Genomic DNA, 8,675 nt, shown 5'->3' with positions numbered 1-8,675 from the left:
AGAATGACTGGGTCAAGCATTCTATCCTTAAGGGTTGAGAACGCAGTTTTTGCTTCATCTGCCCATATGAGTGGAGTTTTATTTTTGTTCTTGAGTGTACCTTTCTTCCCTTTGTTAATCTTTAGAAGGGGAGCAATAATTTGTGAATAATTTGCAATAAATTTGCGATAATAATTAGTTAATCCAAGAAATGACTGTAAATCATGAACAGTTTGGGGGCCGGGATGTTTTGTATGGCCTCCAGTATGCAATATTGAGGTCTTATTCCCTCTGAGTTGATGACATGGCCCAGGTAATCTACTTTGTCCTTAACCCGGCAGCGTCGGCGGACCCATTTTTGGGCTCCCGCAAGTCGGTCCGCTGAAGCGGCGGACCCAGTTTGGGGCTCGGCTCAAAACGCCTAATTTGAGCTAATTGTAGGCGATGGCGGCATAGAGCAACCCACCATGCATGCCCTGGATCACTGTGGTAGGTGATTGATCTTGAGGTGGGCTTATTTGTCATAGGTGGTGCTGTAAGGTCATGGCAGATTGAATTAGCTATTCATGCAGTAATTACTTGTCAAATTCTCTAGAGTAGAAAACAAGCGACTCTCGGCTAAATGCCACGTGTCACGGGACTATTTATTTTGTAAGAAACACCACCCCAAAAGAATGGAGATTGAGTATAATTAATTATTTTTAACGGCTTTATGGTTATGAGAGGAGTGCTCTGATATACGTTCCATGCTCTTTTCTAAGTCTCAAAATGCAGTGTAATGTTTCCGTTTCTCGGCTACTTCTCGGCTTTCCCATAGCCGAGGCCCACGGGTTAAAAAAGTAACACTTCTCCATCGTAATAGTCAGTTTGGCTTCCTTTAATCGTTCCAGAATTTGTTCTAAGTTATCTACATGATTAGAAAATGTATCGCCCAGGATAATTATGTTATCAAGGTACACCTGAACCTTGTTTCCTAATAGTCATGTAAGGACAGTGTTTATTATTTTCTGGAAGCAGGACGGGGCTGTTTTAAGGCCAAAGGGGAGGGAAGTAAATTCCCAATGTCCTGCTGGAGAAGAAAATGCCGTCTTCTTTCTGCTAATTTCATCTAGGGGGATTTGATGGTAACCCTGTTTTCAAGTCTAGGCATGCAAAAAGCTTACTATCTCCCAATCGACTGAGTATGATAGTTATATTAGGGAGTGGGTATCGGTCGTCCCGTAGTGTCTTGTTAATTGCCCGGAAGTCCAGACAAAGTAGTAGTCCTCCTTCTTTTTTTGGCACTGGGGTAAGTTGGTCATTATAGGGTGATCGCGAAGGGCGAATCACACCCTGTTGCTGGAGCGATATAAGTTGTTCATTTACTCTGTCATGATAACTGATAAGAATATTATAGGGACGCCTGTACACTACTTCATCTGTGTTTTGCTTGATGGTGCTTAGAAAATAGGGCGTTACTGTTAATGTTTCTTGTTCTGAGGAAAACACTGTTATATATTTATTTATTACGGACTTTAAGACCTGATTTTCCCACTCTTCACTTGGGAATTTAGCGTCAGCAATTTGATAGAGGCTGTTCTTCCTTGCTTCAAGCTCTGCGGGCTTCAAGTCTGTCTTAACTGTGTCAACGGTCTGTAAACAAGATACTTGTGGCAGATCAGCGTATTGCTCCTGAGTGACAGGCTTCACAAATCCTAACGTTGTATTATCATCTATCTCTATACTTTCACTTTCAACATTCAAATACGGCACAGTGACATAAGATCTTTGATTGTCAGATGAAGGGGTTAACTTAACTATCCCTGAGCACAAGACTCTAGCCTGAGGAGTACTAACACAAGGCTCAAATAAAGCTTCAGTTGCCTGTAGTTGCGTCACTAGCGTTATGTAACCTGCAACAGATGCATGCAGTTGCAAAGGTTCAACTGATTAGCAACGTATGGGCTTGCTTTCAGTGAACCTTTCTTTATTTTCATCTACATTCAACTGAGGGCTCAATGGGATGTAGTGGTATAGTTTCCCCTTCTATCATCAGTTTCCAGCCTCGTTTCCCTTGTTCTTCATCTGGTTGCAACGTTTTGAGTAATTTCATGTTGCAACATGAAATCAGTACCCAACAAAATAGGAGTCAGTAAATCTACATTGCGTGTTATTATTAGATCTTGTAAGCTATTTCTCCTTCCAAATTTAAGATTAACCTGTCTCCTAGCTTCATTTTCAATATGGTGTTTCGCTTCACTTTCATTTACTGCGAGCCCTAACTCTTGAATAAATTCATCAGTTATAAGACTCGCACACGCTCCTGTATCTAGGAGAGCGGCCACCTTTGCATATGTTTTATCATGTTCTTGTACCTGTAAGTTTAGTGCGATCTGGCTATCAAGATTACTCTGAGTTATGTTGATTATAGACTTCTTTTCATTGTTTGTTAGTGATGTGGTTACTCCCTTGTTCGTTCTCCGTTCATTTTCTGTTAATTTTACCGAAAGTTGGCGTTTTTTTTTTTTTTTTTTTGTAGGAGTTACCATGAGGTGGGTACCTGCCCTGTCCTCCTCTTCCTCTCGGAAAATGCCAGCAATGGGCAGTAGAATGCCCAGTCATGCCACAGTTTCTGCAAATTTCTACCCAGCAAGACTTAGCTACGTGTCCTACCTTTTCACAACGAAAGCATACTATATAATTATTTGGGGGGCGTCTTTGCTCCTCCTTCCTAGCTTGCCTAGAGTGCTGAGATTTGTGGCCAGTCACCATCGCTACGGGTTGACGAGTCTCTTTCATGAGATCACTGGATGTTAGTTTCAGCTGTGGATGGTTTTTCACGAAGTTTAGGGCCTTTTTGTACACTGCTGAAGGATCTTTCATGTCATCATCAGTTAAATATGATCTGAAGGGTTTTGGTAGGGCTGTCGAAAAAGCAGTTACTTTGTCTTCCTGTAATGACATTTTATTTTCTGGCATCATTTTTTGAAATGAAAAGGTTGCCTCATGTAGCCTTACTCAAAATTCAGGTATTGTTTCCCCAGAATTACGCCTTGCTCTGGCTAGGTCTTCTTTCCTCTCATAATAGCTTTTATCATCAGGAAATATTTCTAACAGTTGCTGTTTAACCCTGTTCCAGTCATAACCATCCGTCTCAATTGTAGTGGAAATCAATTGAAAGACAGGGCCTGAGTGTTGCTTTGCTAACTGTATCCTTCCTTGATCAGTCCAGTTATCAGCAGTCCGTGAATCTATATCTTTAATCCACTGCCTTACACTATATAGTAGTACAGGAAAATGTAAGGTTGTCTGGGTCCTTGCTCCGACCTCCCATATAATATTTTAATCCTGTGACTTTGCCATAGTTGTTCCTCGAATTAAGGGAACTGATAGAGGCTAGATCTGTTTTATCTACTGTAGTAGACTTGTTTTGGCCACTGACTTCACAAGTGCTTTGCTCAGGATCCGGTACACCGTTTCCGACCAGTTTCGTCCGGCATGTTGTCTGACTCTGAGTCTAACTCTCCGGAAGAACAAGTACTTATATCATCGCCATCACTACCGCTGCTAAAACGAACTAAACTTGGTGCGAGTAGGAGCCCTTTTCTCATAAAACGTAGTTAATTTAAGGAAAACACTGTAATAAACACACGCTCCTGTCTATCCCTATACCGCTGCCGCCAGTTTTGGACCCTTCTTTTCTTGTATTTAATCCTTACATTTTATTTGATTTGCATCACCTTGTATTAAAACAGCTCTTTTATCACTCATTAATTACTTCATAAATGATCTCACCGTCCCGTATCCCTGGTAGCGTGATCCGGCTTATGTTGTTATTGGAGACTAGTGTTCGGGGATAAACAAGGGAAAAATATACATTTATTTAAAATTAAATGAAAATAATTGCCTTACGCAATTTTCTGTGCTTAGACGATCATAACACTCTGGCATATTCAGCGATGGATACAACATATGACAAACGACATGTCTTAAACATAATACTATAATATGTGCTCAGTTGTTGCCAATAATAATAACACTCATCATTCCACAAGCAGTGGTTTGTATCTCTCTGCTTACATCACAATAATTAAGTACTCTCCTCACAAATCCTAATAACAGATCCTATAGTATAATCTACTGCAATTCACGGAAACACCAAATCTTACCACACGCAGTGGTTTCCATCTCTGCTTAACATCGCAAACAAATAATCACTATCATGTCCCACTCACAATCCTACTACACATCTCCTACAATATAATCTCCGGGACAAAACAGTCGGTTTCCCTTAGATTCTCAACTTTCTACTCACGATTAAGATCACAACAGCCATTATCAGCCGAGTGAGTAGCACGGCTGCTTGAGGCGAGCACCAAGCTCGGTCTGCTCTTACTACTGATTTCTAGGTCACATGTTTTCTTTGCTTGAGGCGGAACTACATTCTTGGCACGCCTTAATTTTCTACATAACCAGTAGCCAATAATTCCTGTCAACAACCATTGGCTCGCTCATTATGATGTATTGCTTACTTCTGCTGCTATTCGTGATTTACACTTAAGACACTCCCACAGTGACTTCGCTGTTCAGTTATTCGCTTATAGCATGTCGTCACACTGCACATGACATGTTAGAGTCATCTGAATGATTATCCACACATTCTGACCACGCCTACTGGGTATCTGTTTTCTGTATCTGGGTCTGGGTATTTTCCGTAGCCCGCCTTGTTAGTGCTAGTCTTATCATATGTTTACGGCTTTGTATATCTGACTAATTGCTTTCCATCCCTCTCCTATCATATCCTATCCTATCACTATTAATTAACTGTGCTGCTATGGTCATCCTCTGTTTGTTCTTCTGGGTCCTGACACCTCAGGCTAACTCCCAGTCTGCCGCACAGGCTAACTCCCAGCCTGCCTCACAGGCTAACTCCCAGCCTGCCTCACAGGCTGACTCCCAGCCTGCCTCACAGGCTGACTCCCAGGCTAACTCCCAGCTTGCCTCACAGGCCAACTCCCACCCTGCCCCACATAACGCTTCTCTTCCTGCTTCACAGGATGACAGCAGGTTCCAACCTGTAAGGAATGGAGCCAAACCGAAGCAGGCAACGTAATATTTACTGACCCCCACTACCTTTAGGATGTTTCAGATACTGAGACCCCATGTAGAATGAGTTTGAGACTCGCCTATTTAGGAACTCCATGATGCGTGGCCAGCTGGTTGAGTTTTGTGGTCGTTCATCAAACGGCCACTTAAAACATTACTGTTATCTAGGTGCCAGACTGGACGACATCACCGCAGCGTGCGATGATGTCACGAGTGATGCCGACAGAAACACCCTCTTTGTCATTCACGCGGGCACAAATGACGTAAGGACAACCCGTTTTGAGGATCTGCTTGAAAAATACCGCCGCATGATCAAGCAGTATAAACGAAAAACGAATACCAGTAACATCATAATCTCAGGAATCCTCCCGAGGGGCGGTGCCGAATCTAGCTTTTACAGTAAGGCCTTCAGCACGAACAACTGACTTCAGTTCCTTTGCTCACAAGGAAACGTCCAGTTCACTAACTTATGGAACAATTTTTATTACGATTCTGACTTGTTCCTTGCCGATGGTATCCACTTAAACCATGTTGGAGCAGCCCGTTTCGGGATGCTGCTCTGTGACCAAGTGACTCTACGAAAGCCAAAAAGCGCCAAGGTGAGAACACCAGCAGCTCCACCGAGAGGGAACACTCAACCCGTGCAACCCCCGACTCGAATCTCATTAAAGCTTGCTATATAAACGCTCCTAGCCTACGTAACAAATTTGAAGACTAAGAAACATTCGCAGCCACAAATCATTATCACATACTCGGAGTCACAGAATCTTGGATAGACACTTCAAATAGAGATTTCATTGCGGAATATAGATTACCGGGATATACGATTGTTAGTAACGAAAGAGAGAACAGACAGGGTGGAGGCGTTATGTCATATATCCACAACTCTCTCCATCCAGTACCCGTGGAAACATATATTATAACCAATGTGGACACGGTCTTCATTGAAATTAAAAATAAGTCTCGTAAAATAATAGTTGGATTAATCTATAGGCCGCCAGGGCAGACTCTTGATATCGACCACGCATTAAGTGAATTAATATTAGTAACAAGTAGCAGTTGCGAGGCAGTAATTGTGGGGAACTTTAACACCCCAGGGAAAAGATGGGGCGAACCGTTGAACTCTCATACAGGGCTCGACCTGTACACAAATTTATTAGAAAGTGATTTACATCAACACGTTCAAGAACCGACTCGGGAAAATAATAGACTTGACCTTATCTTTTCAACGACCGCTGATCTAGTTAACAAAGTATGTGTTGGTGCAGTTTTTAGTTCTAGCAAACACAGAATAATCACATTCAGCATCAAGATGAAAGGAGGTAAAGTAACTGCTATTAAAGAAAAGGTGCCAGATTATCAGAGAGCGAATTATGTAAGACTCTGATCAATCCTAAAGAATTCTGACTGGACTGTAATTTCTATGGAAACAGATACCGATAAATCCTGGGAGGCTTTCACCACAATATTGAACAATGCCATAATCATGCATACCCTAACGTAATAGCCTCTCTCTTAAAAAACGCATATACAGTAAATACATATCAATCCAGAATGAGGCTGACAAACTAGAGATGGACAGAATTTGAAGCGAAAAAAAATAATAAAACGAAACAAGAAAAATCTTAGATAATATATAGCGGAAACAAGTAAATATAATCCTAAAGATTTTTTTAGCAATGTAAATAATAAAAAAAGTCACTCACTTGTAATATCGAACCGCTTGCTAATGATAATGGTAACCACACGAACGATGAAAATGAAATGGCTACAATCCTAAATAGCTTTTTCGCATCCGTATTTACCGACGAAGATTGTTTATCACCTCAACCGCTGGAGGTTAGAAGGACTGAGAAAATTTTAAATGGCGTGCTTATCGTAGAAAGTGACATTTTACGCACAACTGAAAAGATTAAAGTTAGTAAAGCTCTTGGTCCAGACAAAATTACACCTAAAATTTAAAAAGAAATCAAACATCAAATTTGTAAACCGCTCTCTATCTTATGCAATAAATCTTTAACCCGGCAGCGTCGGTGGACCCATTTTGGGGCTTCCGCGAGTCGGTCCGCTGAAACGGCGGAACCAGTTTTGGGCTCGGCTCAAAACGCCTAATTCGAGCTAATTGTAGGCGGTGGCGGCATAGAGCAACCCACAATGCATAAACTGGGTCATTGTGGTGGTTGATTGATCTTGAGGTGGGCTTATTTGTCATAGGTGGTGCTGTAAGGTCATGGCAGACTGAATTTGCTATCCATACAGTAATCACTTGTCAAATTCTCTAAAGTAGACAGCAAGCGACTGTCTGCTAGATGCCATGTGTCACGAGACTGTTTATTTTGTAACAAAAACCACCCAAAAAGAATGGAGTTTGAGTATAAGTAAATATTTTTAACGGCTTTATGGTTATGAGAGGAGTACTCTGATTACCATCTATGGTCTTTTCTTAGTCTCAAAATGCAGTGTAATGTTGCCGTTTCTCGGCCACTTCTCGGGTTTCCCATAGCCGACGCCCACGGGTTAACAGCTGGAAACTAGCAAATGTCACACCATTTTTTTAAAAAGGGGGACAAGTCTCATCCAGGAAACTATTGACCAATTAGCCTGACATCGATTGGTTGTAAGTTAATGGAGACTATCATTCGCGACGATACGGTGAAATCTTCTAAGAAAATAATATAATAAATAATTCGCATCATGATTTCCGTAGTAAACGTTCGTGTTTAACTAACTTAATTTTTTTTTTCATTATATTTTCGAGGTGTTCGATGAAAGCAGATCAGTAGATATCATATATCTGGATTTTCAAAAGTCATTTGATAAGGTCCCCCACAAACGATTGCTCAGTAAACTATTGCCGCACGGTATCTCAGGTAACAATCACAATTATTGGCCTGTGGACTGGCTCTCTGAGCGGAAACAGAGAGTAGTTTTAAACGGTGTTTCATCTACCTGGCTCGATGTCAGAAGCGGCGTACCTCAAGGATCAGTGTTTGGTCCCATGCTCTTCTTAATAATTATATGTTAATGATATCGATGATGGGTTCACTTACAAAATGAAATTCAGCATTGACAAATGTAAAGTGTTACACATCGGAAACAGTAACAATCGTGTTCAGTACTTAATGAATGATAAGATAAGATAAGATAACTTTATTGTCACATTGAATACGAAATACAACATGAAATTTGCTTTGGCACTGAACTCATCCATGCGCTAAAAATAAATATTTTGCATTAAAGATACTGAAAACAGTACATTATTCACAATATCATACCTTTATACTCTTTACTAGGTTGTATTTATTTGCACAGTTAAGTCCTTAGATGGTTGTACAGTTTTATACTTTTTGGAACAAAATAATGTTTAAATCTACTTGTATATTGCATAGGGAGCGGTAATCTCCTGCCAACAACTTTCTTCAGTAAGTAAAGAAAAGGATCTTGGAATCACTATATCAAGCGATTTAAAGCGCGGTCAGCTTTGTTCAGAGGTAGTTAAAACCGCAAACAAATTGATTGGCTTCATCGGACGAGTCTTTAATAATACATCGGAAAAAGTAATATTAAAACTGTAAAATTCGCTGATTCGACCCCATCTTGAGTACTGAGTA

This window comes from Eriocheir sinensis, unplaced genomic scaffold (assembly GCF_024679095.1).
Source record: "Eriocheir sinensis breed Jianghai 21 unplaced genomic scaffold, ASM2467909v1 Scaffold385, whole genome shotgun sequence".
NCBI lineage: Eukaryota > Metazoa > Arthropoda > Malacostraca > Decapoda > Varunidae > Eriocheir > Eriocheir sinensis.
The sequence above is the reverse complement of the archived record's forward strand: the minus strand, read 5'-3'. Positions refer to the sequence as shown.